Source organism: Sturnira hondurensis, unplaced genomic scaffold (assembly GCF_014824575.4).
Source record: "Sturnira hondurensis isolate 20B ecotype Veracruz unplaced genomic scaffold, ASM1482457v3 Scaffold0006413, whole genome shotgun sequence".
Taxonomy (NCBI): domain Eukaryota; kingdom Metazoa; phylum Chordata; class Mammalia; order Chiroptera; family Phyllostomidae; genus Sturnira; species Sturnira hondurensis.
The window spans coordinates 32,594,469-32,616,424 of NW_028079044.1; positions in this window are offsets into that span (position 1 = coordinate 32,594,469).

Sequence of the window (21,956 nt, forward strand, 5' to 3'; positions counted from 1 at the left end):
TTGCTAGTTATTTTTCCATTATATAGTTTTTATAGTGCTCTATACTATATATTATATATTATGTATTTGTCTTGTATTTTAATATATTTATGTTTCGTAGATATTTGTATGTTTATAAAAATAGAGTAATGTTTCTTAAAGTTACTTTGAAGCCTGATTTAATAGTGACATAGTATTATCATACCACCCACAGAGAAGCATTATACAATAGATAGTTCTCAAGTGCTTTGCCTTTAAAGAATATTTACTACATATTAGATACTGCAAGAGCCATTGTGAATGCAGAGTTCAAAAACACATTTCTGGCCTTCAAGTTGCTCATATATAAGTGTGGGAGATAGGCAAGTCAACTATTATTGAAAATGCAGCATGATAAATGGGATGTCAGAAGTGTTTAACATAGTGATATGGAAGCACTCAAAAGGCTCAAACAGTTCTAACTAAGAAACAGTAGAAATAGACTGACTCAAGGAAGTTTCTTGGTAATGCTTGTAGTATGGAAGGGCAGGTTGAATTTAGCTAAACATAGAATCCTGGGACGGGAGAGGGAGGAGCAGAGAAAAGGGAAAAACATGTACAATGTATGAAATAATATGAACTTTGAGAAAAAATTCAATTGAGAGTAACTCAGTATTGTTGGAAAACTTTGTGGAAACTTTAATCTAGAAAGTAACATCAGATTTGGATTTTAGAAGGCAATCCGAATTGCAATATAAAGGTGACTAGAGAGGTCAGACTGAATAGAGAAACCAGTTAAGAGGCCCTTGTGGTATATGAGGTGGGAAATGACTAGAGTGTAAACTTAGTGGTAATGAACATGAAGAAGAGAAGACATAGGACAGGAGAATTAGAAAGTAGCTTTGGTATTATTTGAAGACAGAGTGAACAATGAGAGCGAGACCAAAGAGGGATTCTTTCTGGGTCTTGTTCAGAAAACATTTAAGGACAATTTTAGATAAGAATCCTTCCCAAATTACTAACACAACACATAAAACAATACTTACATATTTTTATTCTCTACAATTCTATGAAGTATGCAACAGTCAGATTATCAAAAACTGCTTGATTGATAATGACCAAATGAAGGAATTAGAATAGTAGGGAACTAAATGTTCATAATTTCAGATTCTGGAAATGAACAAGAGAATTTTCAATTGAATTTCAAGAAACTACACTTGGTTCCAAGGCCTGGAAAGAACAATTCCTTCCATAGACCTAATAGTCAAGCATGAAAAACTTTATAAAATTAAAGGATCAGCATCTTTATTTTTTGATACCTAAAGTATGTTAAAAATACTGTTAAAAATATACAGCTCTTTTAATACTATCAAAGTTACTTACATATACCATTTCCTTAAGTCCTTAAAATATTTTTATTTTTATTTTCTCATATAAAGAACTGTTGTAATTTCCTATTGCTATTTTCTTTTTTAAAATTATTTTATTGTTGCTCAATTACAGTTGCCTGCATTTCCCCCTTCTATTGCCATTTTCATGTATTTTCCCCTGAAAAAAATTGGTATGATTCATATACATTCAACAAAAGTAACTCAATAAATTTTGAACCTTACTTTTTACACTAATTATTCTCAGTCTTTTCCATTCTTTCCAAATGCCCTTTCCGATTACTAGCCTTCGCATTTTCACTTGAAGACCTCATCTCCCACTTGACTAACAAAATAGAGACATTTAGCCTGAACTCTCTCATTCTCCTCTCTGCCTCCCAAACTAGTGAAAGAAAAGTTTCCTTCATGGAAAATGATTTCAATAGCGCCGTTTGAGTACAGTGGAAAAAAACTATATGTGAACCTTCCTAATATTGTGATATACAAACTGAATAGCTCATTTAAAAAATGAGCTAGATTTACACCTTGACTTTGCTTATTCAATTATAGGTAAAGAAACTAAGATCCAAAGAGGTTCAATAAATAGTCCATGGTGGCCAAAATTTTTTTCACCTTAAAAGGTCTGTCCTAGCTCTAAAAATCTATTATATCTATGATTAAAAAGAAAATCTATTAATAGGTTATGAGTTATAGTGAGAAAAATAAAAAATAAATAGGCTATAATCCATAAAAATAAATGTAGACTACAGTTATTTAAAATCTAACTGTGAATATGTTAAAAATAAAGAATATATCAGTATAGGGGGGAAGAATATATCAGTATATATTAATTTATTAAAATATTTATTAAGAGTCCACTATATACCAGAAACTACTTTTCTTCTAGGCTATGGGGATATAATAGTGAACAAAACAGACAATGACACCTCTTTTTTTGGCTCATATTCTAATAAAAGGTGACACAGTATATAAGTCTAAAAAAGCAAACTGTGCATCATATGAGATTGTGAGAAGTGCTATTAAATAGCAGAGCAGAAAGGGATGTATTAATTGCCAAGCGTGGGATGGAGGGTGAGTTACAGTATTCTAAATAAGATCATCAGGGAAGCTCTCACTAAGAAGGCGAAAATAAATCAAAATGAACAAGAAAAGGAACAAGCCCTGAAATGATGAGGGTGGGAGTAAAGGGTGAGAGAAGACTGACACTGCAGGAAGGCGGGAGCATGTGGGAAAGTAACTTTTAGGCAGAATGAAAAGCAAATGCAAAGCCTTGAGGTGGTACCATTTCCAGCCTGTTTCATGAACAAGTGGCCAGAACAAGGAGTCCACTGAATCAGAGGGAAGGGAAGATAAAACACAGGAAGCTATTAGAGCAGTAGGTTTCTGTAACACCTCATGTTTAGAATGAGATTGAAGGATTTTTGAGGAAAGAAATGTGATCTAACTTATCTTTTAAAAGACCCACTCTGGCTTTTATATGGACTATAAGAGAACAAGGGGTTAAGCAGGAACCAATAAGGGGCAGTTGCAATAATCCAGGTGAAATAGATGTGGTGAGAAGTGGTTAAATTCTGGATATATTTCAACGGTAAAGTCAACAAGATTTGCTGACAGACAGGATGTGAGGTATGAAAGAATGACTACAAGGCTTTTGGTCTGAGCAACTTGCAGAATGGAGTTGCCATTACTGAGGAAGGAGAGACAATGGGAGATGGTGGCTTGGATGAGGATTGAAGTACAGAGTATCAGTTCAATTTTAATCATGTAAAGTATGAAATGCTTTTTTAGATATACGATTAAGAATGTCAAGTAGGCAGTTATATATATGAACCTGAAGTCAGAGGATGGATTTGAAGTGGGGAGAGATAGAAACTTAGAAGTCACCAGTAGATAGATGACATTTAAACCTATGTATCTGGATGTTATTACAGAGATATGACTCAGCTTTGGGACATTCTAATGTTGTTAGGTCAAAGAGATATGAATGATCTAATAAAGGAGTTCAAGATGAAGCAGACATCAGGGCAGAAAGAAAACCAAGAGGGTGATTATCCTGGAAGCCACTGTTTAAAATGCTGCTCACAGGTGAAGTAAGATGAGGACTGAAATGAACCAATGGATTTAGAAAGAAGAAAGTCACTTACGTCCTTGAGAAGAGTTATCTGGGAAAATGAGTGTTCAAGTCTGATGGGAAAAACTACAACATGTTTTTATGCTTATGGTGCATGAGAAAGGGACATGATTGAGCAGGGGAGGGAAGAATTGCTAGAATGTCAGCCTGGGTTGAGGGAAGGGCATAAAGTCTATCAATCAAGTGTGGGGTTGGCCTTAGATAGAAGCACAAGTAACTCACAAATAGAAACAATAGAAAAGTCAGAATATATAGGATATACGGAAAACAGCTTATTCTCACTTATTACTAAAACATTTCTTAGATTCATACTTTATCTTTTATTTTTATCTTCATTATTTAAAAATAATTTTAAAGTGTCAATAATTAAAAATAAAATTAACTCATTTTTGTTTTATTATTGTTTACATTTAATTTTTATACATATTAAAACAGTGGCTTTTTAGAATGTTGAATATCTCCCTACAGCCCAAAGAATTTGCTTGCAGTTCTATCAGTTGCAGTGTGCTGCAATACTATCCCAAATGACAGAAATAACTCAGATTCGTATAGGGCATTCCAAGCCTCTTTACTGGTTTTCTTAACCAAGAAAGAAGATGCACTATGGCTTTGTAAAAACATTCCATTAACAGGGATATGACAAGATAATATTTTTTACTCTCCATTATGCATATCAAATATAATGTTCCTGTATATTATTTAACCCAGGGCATTAATATTCAGGATATATAAATTCAGAGAGGTAATATTTTATATTTGTCATATTTAGGCTAAATAAAATACACTTGCATCTATCACACGGTAGCTGAAGCAGGGCAAAATTAAGAACAAAGAGACAGGCTTATTTGGTAAACTGGACTAAAGTATCTTCCAAACATGAATATTTATACTAGCATCTAGTTTACAACCAGACTTTACTCAGAGTCTAATAAAGTAATTTAAAAGTCTTGACGAATATGTAAAAGTTCAGATGACTCCCAGTGGTGGAGAATGAGTATGGTAAACTAAAATTCTGTACCATATTTTTTTCGGGCTGTAGTTTAAAAAGCAGAGCTACATTTCCTAGGATCAGTGGCAAACACATGGCATTCTCCTCCTCTGGAAATGTCCCTAGAGCTTCATCACTCGGCTTGATCAAATTCACTGAATCATTGTTCCACTTATTGAGCCAGTGTGTTCATTGCCTAAAAATTCACAACTTCGCCAACTGCGGCTACCACTATTATGGTGTGCTTTTTCTTGTTGGCTAATGCCATGCTTTTTGGTGAGGAAAATTACAGGACACTATACTTGAAGTTTCTCTATATAAATTCAGGAAAAATTCTTCTTGGTAATGTTTTCATGTTGGAATCCCAAAAGTATTATACCCTGGGGATGAATTCAGGACTTGGCAAGAGCAATGAGCAGAAGCATCTTTTAGAAGGGAATGTGAATTCACACTACATGAAGGGAGGAAAAAACTTCTGATTAAACATGTGTCTATTTCCTCATTTCCTGAAGCCCCAATAAATTAAGTGAAGAAATAAAATAAGAACAAAAATGATGAAAAAATGATGATGAAAGATTTCAGCAGAATTCTTTGGGAGATGGAAAGCAGATGGAAAGTAGTATTCGGTAAAGAAAGCTATAACCTGGGTGTTTGCATAGGTTATCCATAAGAAACATGCGCTTTGTCTTTCCTCTTCTTTCTTCTTTTTTAGTTGTAGTCTAATTTGCCCTACAGAAACCTGGAAAGGTTTAAGACATGGAGGTACAAGGTGCAGGGGAAGCCGGTAGTAAAACTCAGTAATGGAAACAGGGAGCAGTTGAAAGCAGATAGAGTATCAGATTTTGTCTACTCCCCACACTTTTAAGGAAAGTAATTCCTTCTCTATTTCTCCCTATTTTCCAGCCTGCAGTGATACCAATGTTTTAGCTCCTAGATGAATTAATACATCTAAGAGGCTCTGAACCAGAGACACTAGTCAGTAAGGGGTATGAGAAGAGAAATGGGGCTGAAGCCAAAAGGTTTAAGTCCAATTTTTCATACTGATTGGTGGGACTCCAGCCCCCTTCTCTACCCTGCTTCTGGAGCATGGGCATTGAAGCATATACTCTCCCAGATGGGGGAATAAAAGAATATTTTTCTGGGAACCACATGACCCCAAAGAAAGGACCTACTGAAAATCACTTTTGTGAGATCCTAAGTTTTTTTAAAAGCAGGTTCACTGCCAATCATCATACAACCGAGACACCTTATTCATACACACACATATATAGTGCTTCCAGATGGCATTTTCTGCTTAAAACACCAGGCAGCTAAGCATCACAAGATATTTGAAGAAAGTCTTCAACATGAAAGGCAGACATTAGACTAGATAAAAAGAAAATAAAATACCTAAGGAAAATAAAGGCACCAAAAGGAGGAGCACATACTTTAAGAAATATTCTCAGAGAAATAACAGATGATTACTGTAAGCATCAAACAAGAAAAGCATGCTAGAAAAAAAAAACAGAGAACAAGAAAAGTTTTTGGAGATAAAAAAATAAGAGCCATGAACAATTCAATAGTAGATTTGGAAGATAATGTTGAAGAAATTTCCCAGAAAGTACAAGAAAAAGATCAAGGAGGTAGGAAATAAGAGATGAAAAGTGAAGAACTTAGAGGATCTAACAAAAGATCCAACTTTTAAACAAGTAAATGGATAGAGTATAATCTGCTAAAGAATTCAACAGGAAAATTCCCCAGGACTGGCGTGTAGAGAACAGTCTGGATTGGAACAGGAGATTAGGAAAAAATAGAAGCAGAGGAAGAAGAGATTAGTAATTGAGCACTTGGGAAAACAGTACTGAAATTAGAGGAAATTTAGGCAAATAAAAAACTAATAAAAACTGTCAAATGAAAACTTGAGGTAGCTACAAATTCTAGAAAAAACAACGAAGGGTTGTACAAGAAGGAAGAAGTAGTAGTAATGTCCTAACTGTGCAAAATGCCCTACTTGTCCTAAGTGACGTATGTTGAAGAAATATACTTGGGCCGTGAAATAAGGTAAACCCTATATGGAAAGCATTGAGAAAGGGGAAAGGAAGCAATGGAAGAGATAACACTGTTATACTGAGACAGAAGTAAAATATGTTATTTAGAAATATGGGAAATATATCTTTGGAAGAATTCATTTCATTCTGCTACAGACCCTATTTTGTAATAATTTTTTAGGGCTATTGGCATTTTATAATTCTTTTAGTAAAATTTGCTTTAATAAAAACTATATACATACATTTGATAAAAATAAGTCTAATTAAAATTAATTCAAAAGGGAAAAACCATATTATAGCGAAGAATAAGAGACTAAATAATGAACATTCAAGACTTAAACATTTCATATATATGTAAACTTCACATATTATCAAAAGAATTTTTAAAATAAAGATAGACTTTTTACTGGTCCAAAGGCTGTGTGCTCAACACTTGGAAAAGCCAAAACTCAAAAAGTCAGAGTTTGGAGTAAGGAAAGGTTTATTGATCCAGATGATTCCAACCAAGAAGATGGGAGCCCTAGCAATTCCTCAAATCCACCTTAAGAAAATATGGGGTTCAGGCTTCTTTTTTGTAAAGCGAAGGAAAAAACGGGAGGGTGTGCTTTTGTAAAACTCATGCAGAATTCCTCTAATGATTAGCGTGATTATGCAAGACAAAGAGGGGCTATTCGCCTGAAGGTCTTGGCAACAACGCAGGCTTTTATTTTTATCGAATGTATGTATATAGTTTTTATTAAGGCAAATTTTATTTACATGGGATTAAGTAATTCCATGGAATTAAAACTAAAAAAATTAATTAAAATTAAAACATGGAATCAATGATGTTAGTGTTAAGTAGCTAGTATGAATAAAGGAAGAAAGAAAAGGGAATTAGATATTATTAAGCATAATCAACTAGGGAGCAAAGAGCCATGTCCTTAGCCAGGAAGCTACTCAGGGAACCACCAGCCTGTTCCCTACGGGCCCCTTGAGGAAGAGACGAGAACAATAAAGAGGGAGGTACACACATGCGCAGTAGAAGTCACAGTGGTGCAGGGGAGGGGCTTCTATGAGGCATGTGCAATAGGGGCCAAAAGAGAGAGGCCTGTCAGTCTATCCCGGTGAAACAATGGATTGGTTGGAAGGCGCGCTCAATGCAAGCCCCTGAAAGCCTGGGAAGTTGATTATGTTGATTATGTCTCAGTCCTCCCCGAACTGGCGGTAATACAATCTCAGGGAACAGAAAGGATCTTTCCTTCTCTCCTGCAGTAACACACACAACCGTGAGTATCTAGCAGCACTGTGGGCCCGCAGCAGACCGCACAGGCTACAAGTGACTAAGTTTTAACATGAAACAGAAACTGAATACTGGCCTTTGTTCTGGACTTGCTGAAGACATGGTTGGACTTTTTCTACAGTAGGGTGGACAGAGATGAGACTCTAGAAATCCAGGAGGGGCACTCATTTGATTCTGCACTGATGCTACAAATAAATCTTGCCACCTCATCATCCCTAGTAGGTCTTCTGGAACGCTTTCTTTGCAGCACTGCAAGAACCCCGCTGGCATTTCACTCTGCTACAGACCCTATTTTGTAATAATTTTTTTAGTATGGTTAAATAATATTTCTCTTATTTTCACATTGAATGCAGGGGGAAACCCAGAAATATCTTCTGGAGGGTGGAGCCCTTATGGTACAGGCTTCCCCTGCTAGGTGAGTGTTCTAGGAACTCAACTGCATCAGTGTACCAGCTGGCATTGTTGTGAGAGTCTGTGTTTGGCTTCAGTGAATTTCCTTTTTTAGACTCAATGGTTTGTCCATTTCATGAATTGTGATTTACAAGCACACCTGCCCACGCCTTGCTGAATATCAGCAGTTTTTGGCCAAAAATGGCATGACCCCCCACCATGCCCCATCCTCCCTGTTCACCCAATTCTGCCCTGAGTGACTTATTTTTGGTTGTGACTGGTTTTTGGTTGTTTCCCTGGATGAAAAAAAGTCCTCAAAGGGAAACACTTTGCTGATGTGGAAGAGGTGAAACAAAAAACAGCAGAAGCACTAAAAGGCATCAAAATTGATGAGTTCAAAAACTGTTTTTAGCAGTGGAAAAAACATCTCAAAAGGTGTATTGTGTCGAATGAGACTACTTTGAAGGTGACTGAAGTTTAAACATGTAAGAATAAATACACAATTTTTATAAATAAAATCCAGGTTTTGGGGGGGTCCTCCCTCATATATTAATGCCTATATTTACTAAATTTATGCTTTTTGTTTGACATCTTTACATTTACATAAAATATAGACTACATTTTAAAGACCATGATCAAAAGATCCAAACTGTCATACACAGCATTCTACTAGGTTCATAATAGTAAGTCTATAACAACATATCTCTGCAAAATTTTGTTTGCAAAATGAGGCTAGGAAAGAGCTCCTTTCCTACTTTAGTCACTGGTTGTAAGGAAGGGAGATGCACACAAATTAGCTAAGTAATAGTGGGGAGCCTATTCCTAAGTAATAGTGGGGATCCTATTCTTTATCCTTATTCAGAGGATAAAGAACTTTTTCAAAAAGCCAAAATCAGGTTTAGTGAGAAACTGCAACAAGGAACCAGAATGCCGTCATGGTCCAAGGCTGTTGACTTCATTATCTCTATTCTCTCTGTTTAGGGACACCGGGACTCACATCTCTTCATCTTTCTACATGCCTGAATCATTACTTTCTTTCTCTATGGGGCATGTGTTTCAGTGTTTCACTTATAAGCCAAACATGGCCTTCCAATGGGCAGCTTTACGTGATCTCCCTGAATGTCTACTGATCGCCGACTGCAATTTCTAAGTCCCAATTTCAAGTGCCTGGAAGACAGAATCTGATTTTCTCAGCTTGATTCAGGTACCTACAATTGATCCAATCAGCTGTGGGCTGTGTGTGTGTTGCCAGGGGATGGGGGTGGGGTGGGAGGGATGGGAACAAATGTCAGGTGAGCTGATTTTCACTCCAAAAGGACAATGGGAGGAGAAAAGAGGTTAACAAATAGACAAATTGACTAACACATTTGTTTTTCCTTCTCAGATCTCTTGACAAGAGCTCAAAAGGTTTCTTTCCCTCCTTAGCCCAGTTCCTTCAAAGTGGACACTCAGTAAATTGGAGTGATTGACATGTATCCTAAGTGAAGAGGTGAAATGTGGCCCTGGCTGGCATAGCTCAGTGGATTGAGCGCGGGCCTGTGAACCAGAGGATCGCGGTTCGATTCCCAGTCAGGGCACATGCCTGGGTTGCAAACCGGTTCCTTGCAGGCTAACTACCAGCAGGGGATGCACAAAAAGCAACCATACATTGATGTTTCTCTCCCTCTCTCCTTCCCCTCTATAAATAAATAAATAAATAAAATCTAAAAAAAAAAATTAAAAAAAAAAGAAATGTGAAAAGTGCAAAGAGGAATACATGTCACTCTTTTCATCCTTGAATAAATCTTTTCCACAAATCTGAAGTAGAATCCTCAGGACATTAAGTGGGAATTCCAAAGAGAAGAGAGTGGGGGGAAAAAATCTCTGTGCTAGCAGGATTTATCAGCAGTGTTTTTATGGGTTAAAGAGGTTCAATTTTAGGTTAGGTGTGAGAAGAGATGTGAGACAGGTGTGATTATAATCTCACTGCATTTTACATCTTCATAGACAAGTTAGTTTAGACTAGATAATTTCTTACTTTATAAGCTTAAGAAACCATTTGGGCTTCTTGGATATCTTGCTGAAAATTCAAGACAACTGCCTGCAGATTTTACAGATTTAAAGTAGATGTATTAGAAAGTTGTATATAAAAATGTAACAAATAGAAATTATCTTTTCTTCTTCCAAATGTATTATTTTGGGGTCTATATCAGGCTTCTATTTAATTGTCACCAAGGAACTAGCACACAGTTTGCTAGATCATCCTGTACTAGAGCTGAAGGATAAATGTAAAAGAAGATGTAAATGATGATTTCATTACAATGATTGCTTTTCACCACTTATTTACGTGCCAGGTACGGCGCTTTCACAGCCAATTTCACATTTAGCCTTCTCAATAACCATCTGACATAGGTATAATTATCTTCTATCAAATGAGAAAGTCAAGAACTTATATAAGTTCATATTATTAATAACTGGTATATCCAGAAATCCAGACAAATTTTAGGATTCCAAAGAATATCACTGTTTTAGAATATTAGTTACAATTGAAACAAATCAACTAATTCAATAGAGTTTCTTTTGGACACTAATTGTGAGAAATAGCATGTCCTTATATCTGTCACATATTTACTCAGATTATTTGCATGCTTCTATTTAATTTGGGAGTTTATTCCTGAGTGACTTTTTTTTTTCTTCAAAAACAACTGTCTCCTCATAGCTTGGTCTGCTGGTAATTCAAAGATACATTTTAGAAGTTCGACTACCTGCATTTTGGGGCAGAAAATGTTTTTCTATTGTACTGAGTGATATATACATTTTCTTCCTCAAATTAAAAATTCTTTATCTCTTTTAATTAAAAAAACTGCCTAATAACTTCATGTGAACGCTCAAGCGACTGATCTGAAATTTTAGAGAACTCTCAAACGCAGACCAGTGGCCTTTGGTTGAACTTATGTTTTTTAGTTGATTGTGCTTAGCGTGCAGCTCAGGTTGATAATCTTGTCTGTGCTGACACTGAAGCATCTGTACATTGATATTTGGCTGCCGGTTATAACTATTTTCATAAGTGATAAACTAAATTTAGCTCCTGATAGTTCAAAAATATTTAGCTGTTATCATTAACATGTCTCAAAAATGATATCTTTTTATTTTGTTTTTCATTTCCTAGCATATTTAGAATGGGAAACTTTTGTTCAGAATTAATGGTGGAAGGTGTTATTAGGTATTTATAAGCTATGTGAAATTCTCAAGAGTAGTTTACATTTAAAAAATATACAGTGCAGATTTAATCTATGCCTTATACTTAAAATGGATCAGGCCAGATTAATCATAATAATCATGAATGCCATTTCTGGTTACTAAATTAATTATTCCTTAAGTTAATATATGGTAGTATCATAATTGGGACACCCAGTGCATTAAAATAGATTACTTTTCACAAAATTAATTTTACATGTTGTATATTTCAAACCAGAATTAAATGTACCAGACTCTTATTTTTCAAGTAAGGCTGATGAAGCAAAAAACACCATGTAAAAAAGATAATTCCTCTTGAGTGTTTACAGTATATGGTGATCATAGGATTTCTAATTTTTATTCCTGCATTATGGATATTGTTTTATACACAATTTTATTAAGAGGCTGGACTTTACCTGTGAAATTTACCTGCAAACTGTTTTATAACAGAAAATAATGTGCTTTTGCTATTGTAAGAAAAAGTGGGCTGAAACTAGAATGTGAAGGCTTCCGTTCTTTTTCTTCCTAAGGACAGCAAGGAAGTTGCAATACAAAGCAGAATTTAAAAAAGGAGGAAGCATAGATTTGTGAAGGTGGAAGCCAGATTCAGAAGTTGCTCCTAGCCTTGAGCATTACCATGGACATGGAGGGCAGGCAGGAGCTTAGAGGGAGGCTCCTGTGTCATCAAGGCCTCGGTTACATCATCATTGATTTCATCTTTTCCATCTTCTAATTTTAATGGCTCTGCTTCCCCAAAGACTGTCGTAATGTATCCCATGGGTACTCAAAATAAGTAAAATGTAAAACAGAAACATTGCTTTTGTGTTTTCTTTATTGTCTTTGTCATTTGTTGATACCACACCTATCTACAGAGATAACAAGTACCTTCTGCTCCAGTTCCAAGGAAAATGAACTTTATATTTCCACTATTTTGCCAGTGAGATCAAGAATTTTTGTGACTTGTGACATGAAACACTAATAATACATTTACTCTGTTAGTGTAAAATTTAACCAAAGTGAATTTTGCTGAATTTATGAGATGGGTTATAATCAAAATAAATTTGCCAGAAATGTTTTGCGTCATGAGATACTTCAACCATAATTTTATTTTTCTTCTTAGATCATACTGGAGCAACCCTTGCCTAAACATGTTTTTAAAATTAATAAAATTACAGTAGTTCGTACTTTCTAATATGTTCACTCCTACAGAGATTTATAGGGAAGGAGTAAAAATCTTGAAGAGGATAATGGTTACCAGCTGAGAATCATGTACGAAGGCACCGAATGACTTTTTTAAAGACACAGATAATAAGAATAGAATATAAGTTTTAGCTATTTGGGACTGTTTCTTTAAAGGAAAAATCTATACGTTGACACCTTGAAAATAGACAAATTGCTATTTCAAATTGCAATTTAACTTAACTAATCTAAGAGGGGGAAGGACTTAAGAAGTATGAGCCATTCTCAGAGGTGTCTGCCATGTGGTGCCGATTCAGGTAGAAGTTGCCACTGGTTTCTGGTAAAGAAGTTAAATTTAAACTCCTTTTCTGGGACTTTTCTTTAGTAAATCCTTTAACTCCTTTGGTGTTAAAATAGCAATTTCAGGATGAAATACTGTGAAATTGTAGCTGTTACTTTTAATGTCCTCACTTAGCAAGATAAAAAAAGATTGCAACGTTATATTGGTCCTCCAACCTTGCCCTGAACTCGTACTGGTTCATAAAGCCCCCAGATTGGGGAACAGTGATCTAATAGAGCTTCTGACGTTCCACACATACTTACTGAGTCTCTGGGACAGATGGTGAACATGACACGCAGGTGTTGAATAGAGCTTAGATTCTAGCGACAGACACAAACAAGTAATGATAATAATGCAGTGGGATAAGTGTTCTTAGGGAAAGGAAAGTCAGGGAATACCGGAGCGTATGAGCAGAAACCTAACCTCTATCTAGAGAAGTAAGGCAAGGATTTCGCTAGGAGAGCAGTAAAAACATGAGGCATCTAGGTACCTGGAAAAGCAAAACAAAGGGCTTCTTTACTGTCATAGAATAAAAGCAAATGTCTGTAGTAAGAGCCTGCTAAACTTTGATGAAACAATCATGTCCCAGACAGTACGACAATTCTTTAGTGAGCAGATATTAACTTCTCTAGAGACAGGTCAGTGGGGTAACATTTTTGAGGTAAGAAGGGCTGTTCCCTCTCTTTCTCCCTCCTCCTCCTCTCTTTGTCTCTCTGGAAGTGAAAGCTGCCTTACCCTCCTCCAGACCAAACTGTTGTCTCAGGGGGAGAAAATGGGAAATGCCGGGAACTTTCTCTCTGGTTTTGGTTTTCAAAACCCATCAAATAGGATATGTGTAGGTGCCTCTGGATAAATCACAAGTAAGACAATGCCTAGGGAATAAAGCCCTGAGGATGTGGGGGAATCTCCCAGAGGCTGCAATATTGCTCTTACAGGGCTGGGAAATGGTGACCAAGGGGGTGGAGAGAAAGAGGGTCAAGGGCAGCCGATGGAAGTAGAGTTCAGTGGTTCCTGGGGAGAGACAGCCTATGTCCAGTCATAGCCTCAGGGAGGTAGGAGCACACAGGCTGGAAGGTATGTCTACAGAGGGAAAGTCAAGGTGCCATGTGGTGCAAAAGTAGTTAGGAGAGTCACAGAAGGTGCTAGTGGAGAGAGAGAAGGTCTCTACTGCCAAACTGGGACACCAACCAAATGGTCTTCCCAATGCCTTGAGATGACATAAACATGACAGATATGTGACTGGTATGGCTGTACTGGTTGATATGTTAACAAAGTACTTTGTATCTATCTATGAATACCTATTTACTCAGAATCACCCACTCTCTTCAAATTAGAGGATTTATGACTGGCATAGCGGAGGAGATTCCAGGATGCTGCATAATCACTAAAGCCAGTGTCTGCACCCTGTCCGATGGGTTGGTATATCAGCTATCTATTGCCGTACAACACTTTATGCCCAAAATTCTCAGCTTAAAGTGATGATAAACAATTTTTTATCTCACACATTTTCTGTGGGTCAGGGATTCGGGAGCAGCTTAAATGGCAGTTCTGGCTCAAGGTATCTCATGAGCTTGCAATCCAGGTTGCTGGGTCTACAGCCTTGACTGTGGCCAGGGGACCAGTCTGGAGATGCCTCACTCACATGGCTGGCCTGTTGCTGCTGGCTGTTGCAGAAAGCTCAGTTCATCACCATGTGGACGTCTCAGCGAAGCTGCTTATATGTCCTCATGGTATGGAAGCTGCCATTCCTCAGAATGAGTGGTCTAAGAGAGAGCAAGGCAAAAGTTACAGTGTCTTTTATGACTTAGCCTTGGAAATCATTCTCCATCACTGCTGAAATATCCTATCAGCAATACCAGTCATTCTATTCAGTATGGGAGGGGCTGCACAGGATGTACTAACTAGAAGGTGAAAATCTTTTGGAATCATCTTGAAGGCCCTTGTTATAGTTAATGACCTTGCCCTATGGGTTGTCGAATATTTGGAATATATATCACTGTCATACATGAGTCAGAGTAGAACTGAAAAAGAAGGAGGGTATAGTGCAGAGCAAATCCCAACTTGAAATTAAATTTTTGTCTTCCTTCAAGAACAGTACCTCAAATAGAAATTGAGTTTTATGTAAATGCAAATGTACTTTTTGCAGTTGCACACCTGAATTTGTATGCTGAGATTTATAGCTACTATGTCTCATGTAAATGTTCCCTAGAATTAACTACCAAAGTTTTCTTTGTTCACCATTCCTCTTCTGTTACTATCACTCTCTCTTTAAAATGTATAATTCTTCAATAACTTTTTTATTCGTGTGAATCTGGGATGTACTCTGCCTCCTCCCAGTAGGTACAGGTTGCACTGCAGTGGAACCTTGGTTCTTGAACTTAATTCATTCCAGAAGTCTGTTGGAAAAGCAATTTGTTTGAAAATCAGGTGTGCGTGCGACTAATCATACAGGTATTATCATGAAAGGGTTATCAGATGGAAACCCAAAGTTTTGTTTGACAACCAAGACATTTTTTTTCTGTGAACAACTTGATTGAGAACTGAATTGTCTGAGACGGGAAGCCTTTGAGACCTAAGGTTTGACTGTACATCATTCCTCTGGCAGCCCAAATAGGGACCACTTGTAGTGGCCTTTTAGTTAGCACGGCAAATCATCAATGATAGTAGAGCAGATGCCCACTGAATTATCAAGTATTCTGAGTGCAATGTCTTTGGAATTTTCTAGTACCTCATGGAGATCTTGAAAGTTTTAGAAAATCCACCATGTTTCAGAGGCAAACTGTTATTCTTGGAAAGATGTTTGAAAGTTTTTAATTATTTGGGTATATTTGGAATCTGAGTGAAAAAAGAAATATGAAGTTCTAGGTAATTTATCAATGGTAGTAGCATTAATTCCCAACCGAAGAATAAGTGATTACTGATTTGTGTCTCATAAAAACAAGCAAATTGTCAAGCCTCTGTGGGCTATATATATTTTACCACATCTTTTCTTCAACACAAGGCAACCATTGCTGAGCTATTAATCATATATCAGAAAAAGACATTCTGTAGAGTTGAAATATAATTTCCATATGTCAAATAGCTTCTGAATCTAGCTAGCACTTCAGAGGAACACACACCTCTACCTCTCATCAAAAATGGAGGATTACAGCCAGAAAAAAGAATCATGGTTACCGTGACAGGTATGGAGGTTCACTGTTAGCATCTCCCTCCAAGAAAGAACTTGCTATTCCACTGCAGGGTGTAGGCAGCTGGCAGCTTCTAGCTATTACAGCCTTCAGGATTATCTCTGCTTCTGTGCTGAGGCTGTGCTCTGCTGGGCAGCTGCCAGCCAGGGACGGACATGTCGGGGTCCTAGTGCTTGGCCACTTCTGCCCAGTGTCTGCCTCCACAGCTGGGTAATCTTTGCTCTGGAGCTTTTCTCACTGAGTTGGCTGATATTTCATCAGACCTAAATTGTGGGGCGAGGTCTTTCCTGTCCAATTCTGCTTCCTACTCTCTTTTCTTTCACAGGTATCAAATGTGAATCATAGTCTGAAATCTTTCCCAACCCTATCCTGCTCCCACCACCTTGTATCTTTTACCAAGTGACCTCTAATAAACCTACTGCATTCCTAACTACATCAACATCTGCTTCCCAGAGGGCCAAAATGACTACTGTTTACTAGGAATCTACTATGGGAAGGAGTATATCATAGTGTGTTTGGGGAGGTTATTTAACCACTGTCAACTGTGCCCTCATCTGTAAAGTGAGGTTGCTACAAGCAGTAAGTGAAATAATTTACAAAGAGCAATTTGTACAGTATTCAATATAGTAAGTATTGAAATCCTGGTATGCAAGTGTACATACCAGTTATATGCCAGTATACATATCAGTAACTGGTATGCCACACTAAGAGTGCTATATGCCATATGCCAGATTCTGTGTAAGGAAGTCTGTTTATTATTTGTAATCCTTGTTATAGTCAGCAAGTATTAATATTATGATGCTCATTTTACATATGAGGGAACTAGGGTTTCATGAAGTTAAAATGACTTGCTCAGATTACTTGATTTACAAAGCTAGAATGTGTAACCTGGGATTGAAACTCAGAAAGTTTTGTAGAAGAGAGCAATGTACATGTATGTTGGCAACAAATCCTTTCCTATTACCTAGAATGTAAAGGAGCTCCACACTCTCTTTGACATGGTATGTACAATTATAATTACTATGAAGTACCTTGAGGATTCTTTCATAACTGTAAGCTTATGCTCTCAATTCTATCACATATGTGACATTAGAATCTGTTAATGTGTTGTTAAGACTGAATATTTGTCTAACAGCTCAGAAAAGCAATATATAATGCCACAGCCACACCCTGATGAGTACTGGTCAGTTATTTTTGCTCTTAACTTGGGTTTGTATGATGTTTTCCCATGATTAGATTGAGGTTATATTTAACATTCCATAATCTTGCTATTGCTAGAAAAATTACATCAACTTAAATCATTCCCCTGCTGCCTGTCCCTGCCTCCACCCACAGGACAAATGTTCAAATCCATTATTAAAAGATGCAAAATAAATCTTTAATAGAAACACAATGAGCAGAAGGAAATTATTAAAATTGCTGAAAGAATTCCTAGTGAGGTGACATTTTTGAGCACACTTATATTGTTCCTCACCTCATACATTTAAGTTAAAGAATTTCAAATAATTTTTTTCAAAAGTTACATAAAGCTAAAAAGTTGAGATTGTGGTGTATTTTTAGGAATCAGGTGGCAATGGATGGGGTTGATGGAATGGATTTAGGTGTTGGGCAGCTTTTTTACTACCGTTCTGCCAGAAAACTATTGTTCCCCCCGAAAAAAAAATTCATGGAGTTTAGTAAATAAACTCTCCTATGTTCAAAAAGAGCATATGATTTATGATCTGAAAGATGAGATGGCCATTTAATGCCCAAAGTGTTTATTTGCCTTTTAACCAATTTTGGCCAAGACAGGTCAGTATGACCATAGGAAAGAAAAGATGACCAGTAAAGTAAATGACCTGTGGCCAGATGGCAAGGGTAAGATACCTCAGCACTACGAGTCTGAGCAAGTAAGTTACTCACTTGTGGCTAGAATGATGCTTCCAAAAGGCCAAAAAGAGGGACTGTATATTTTTGCATGAATTTACCCACAATGCAATTTGGTCATTGAACATTTTCCATAGAGTTCAGTTATAGTTCTATCGTAGAAAACAGAGTCTAGGTCGGCTCTGTAGACCATTTGGGTGACAGTTATAGTATGTAGGGATTCCTGGATATTTGGTACCCAAAAAGGGTGGTTACAAAAATGGACTTCTGCAGAAGGACTGTTATATATGCACAGAAGTATGTGTGTACCAGAACAGAATATGCACTTTGGGGAAATTAAATAAATACTGCCTGAAAAAGTGGACTCAAGTATGGTTATAAATCTAAAAAAGAAACAGTTCTAATTTACTGCCCACGGGGGAGAAATTCTGGGTGTACTCTTTCTGGATGTACTTTCCTCTTCACTGTTACAACTATGGCACAGAGGGGCAATTATCAGTTTGTGAATTCTACTGTGAAAGAACCAAAGTGACCTCACTGGAAATGTTTCCCAGAGGCTCTCCTTTGCTTTCTAAAATAATATAATTGGATGGGAAATAAATGGCTGGCACATTTTAAAATGTATGTATTGCAAATGATGGCAAACTTGGAAAAACTAGAAATGCTTAAATGCTACAGTTGTGTCAGCAAAGGAGGTATAGGTTCTTGTGCTTTGGTTACATTATTGAGTTACATAATGTTTTTAAAATGTAACAGAAAACAATATTCAAAAGGTTCCTAAAACAATTCCACATTAATTGAGCTTCTGGTAAATAAAACTCTAAGGAAAACTTCCTTCCAAATGTGAATGTTACACTGAAAATCCATTGACATGGAAAGAAGATAAAATGAGTAATGTTTTTTCCTTAAATACAAAGGGATATGGTTATGATTCACTATTTAGAAACACCAACATGATTTAAAAGCTACTGTAAATTTCTAAATCTTTTTTATTATTGTTCAAGTACAGTTGTCTCCATTTCCCCACCACCACCACTCCCCACTCCCGCCCACCCCAGCCATCCCCACCTCCACCCTCGATCCTGGCCTCCTTTGGTTTTGTCCATGTGTCCTTTATACACGTTCCTTGATGGCTCTCCCCCCTTTTTCCTTATGTTATCCCCCTCCCCCGTTCTGGTTACTGTCAGTTTATTCTTTATTGCATTGTCTCTGGTTATAATTTGCTTTCTCGTTTTGTTGATTAGGTTCCTCTTGTAGGTGAGATCATACAGTATTTGTCTTTCACTGCCTGGTTTATTTCATTTAGCATAATGCTCTCCAGACCCATCCAAGCTGTCACAAAGGATAGGAGCTCCTTCTTTCTTTCTGCTGTGTAATACTCTTTTGTGTAAATGTACCATAGTTTATTAAAACCCTCATTTACTGGTTGGCACTTAGGTTGCTTCCAATGCTTGGCTATTGTAAATTGTGCTGCTATGAACATTGGGGTGCATAGGTTCTTTTGAATTGCTGTTTCAGGATTCTTAGACTATGACCCCAGCAGTGGAACTGCTGGGTCAAAAGGGACCCAGCAAAAGGGACCCAGCTGGGTCAATACTACAAAATCAGTTATGATGTCCTATTAAGTATAATGGCCATTTTATAAACGCCACAGGTTTATTAAATTTAAGAAGTTGTTTGTCTTTTATAATGTTGGAAGATATAAATTGGATTAAGTAAACCCTCGCTATAAAACAAAAGCACTCTAAAGTGCTTTGTGGGTCAAAGTGGCTTGATAAATAATCAAAGCTTATTCTATCTCAAAAAATGTGGGCTTATTTAAAGTTATTTCTCTCTGACCGTAGTTCATTCTCATGTATATTATCATTCTAAATATTCGAATATGTTCATGCAGAAAAAAAAGAAAGCATCACTTTTAGAAAAAGCATATTATAGCCCACAGGTGATGTCCTTTTCCACCAAACTTTTTAAAAGCACTAAATGAGGTAGTGCTTCCAATGGTGCCTAACATGGCATAGTCTAATATTTAGCTGCTTGGATATTTCCCTGATATTTGTCACTATACTGGGCAGTGTTCAATCAGAGAGACTGGATTATATATTTTTAACATTCATGAATGAACTCTCTTTCAAAGGGGTAAGAGCATGAAGGCAAAACTTTGGGAACATCTTGTAAAGGTGGATTTATAGAAAGTATGATTGATGTTTATGTTTTCAGGGTATGGTTTTATATATAAAATATTTCTTTTTTATAGTTATAATTACATTATACATTTTTTAAAAGACTATAACACTGTCATTGACATACTAGTTTTCTGACTGTGCCTGAAATCAGGTTTTATTAGATATTCAAGATGTTACAATATGTAAACAATTGCTTTCCCCACTTTAGAGAATACTGTTGCTGACAAAATCTCTGGAGACATTTTTTCTGTAAATACTTCATATTTCATCCATGATCTCAACAATTCATCTCCTCTACACAAATTTTCTTTTTTAAAATATTTTATTTATTTATTTATAGTGAGAGAGGAAGGGAGGGAAAAAGAGAGGAAGAGAAACATCAATGTGTGGTTGCCTCTCACCCAGCCCCAACTGGGGACCTGACCTACAACCCAGGCATGTGCCCTGACTGGGACTCAAACTGGAGACCCTTTGGTTTGCAGGAAAATTTTTCAGATTTGCCTGCAAATTTTCAGACTTTTCAGGGTCTCAGATTAGAAAATACATAGGGTTTATTAGTGCTTTATAAAACATAAGTCATTACCCCAGTAATAGGTCACAACTAATATTCTTATGAAAAAAATGGAATTAACTCAATCTGATAGAAAATATAGAGGGCAAGACACATTATAAAAGTAGTTTGTAAGTTTCAGTTTTTAAATATATGTATCCATATTGTATCCAAATATATTTATTAATAAGGTTGTAAGCAAAAAACTTAGTACTTCCTAAGTCTATGAAATTATTCTATATTCCTGCTCAAAAATTCTGAAAATGAACTTTTCAACCTAGTGTCATATCCAATTTATTGCCTGATGGATAATTAGTATCAAGCTATAATGACATTTAAAGTGACTAGAAAATATTTACTCTCTCAATTAGTTATAACCATTAACATCCATTCTTAAGTTTTTAAAAGATACCTCCTTGGGCTTTCACTACCTCAAAAAATCCAACGAAATGTTGAGAATCAACATTTTAGTACACATATTAATTTGTATGTGTATGCAACATACTGTGGTAAGAAGCTGGGAGATATAAAATGACTTGCCAAGGTCCCTGCACTCATTGTTATAATTTTCAGGAAAGCATCAGACATAAAAAAAACAAAAAAACAACCCCCCCATCCCATCCATAACCAAACAGTAGAGTTTATATGGGTACTACTATGAAATACTATCCTAACAATCACTAATACAAACTGTCACTTTTTTACTATCTCATTCATTCATTCATTCATTCATTCAATAAACATTTACTGTGTGCCAGGTATTTTTCTAGGTTGGATGTTCCTAGGTTAAAATGACATAGTACATATTCTTAAATAGCTTATATAATAAGGGAAAATACAGGAAATATATAAAAATATATGTCATATAGTGTTAAGTGTCATAATGATGTAACAGGCATTAACTAGGGCCACTTTTCCTTGGATAGTCAAGGTAGGACTCTGTATGAGTAGATACATTTAAATCTGAGATAGGAATGACAAAAAGAAGACAGCCACTTCAAGCTACAGAGAGGAACACTCCAGAAAAAGAAAATAGCCAGGCAAATGTCAAACCCAAGGCAGATTGGTATGTTTGAAGAACAGGAAATGGGTGAAAATGGCTGGGGGATGAAGAGAGAATGGTAAGCGATGAGGTAAAAGGTGTAGTGGGGAGCCAAACTGAGTAAAACCATGTAAATTATGATAAAGTGTTTAGAGTACATATTTATTGCCAGGGAGAGCCATTTGAGAGTTGTAAGCAAAGAACTTTGGAGTCTGATCTTCCTTCCTTCCT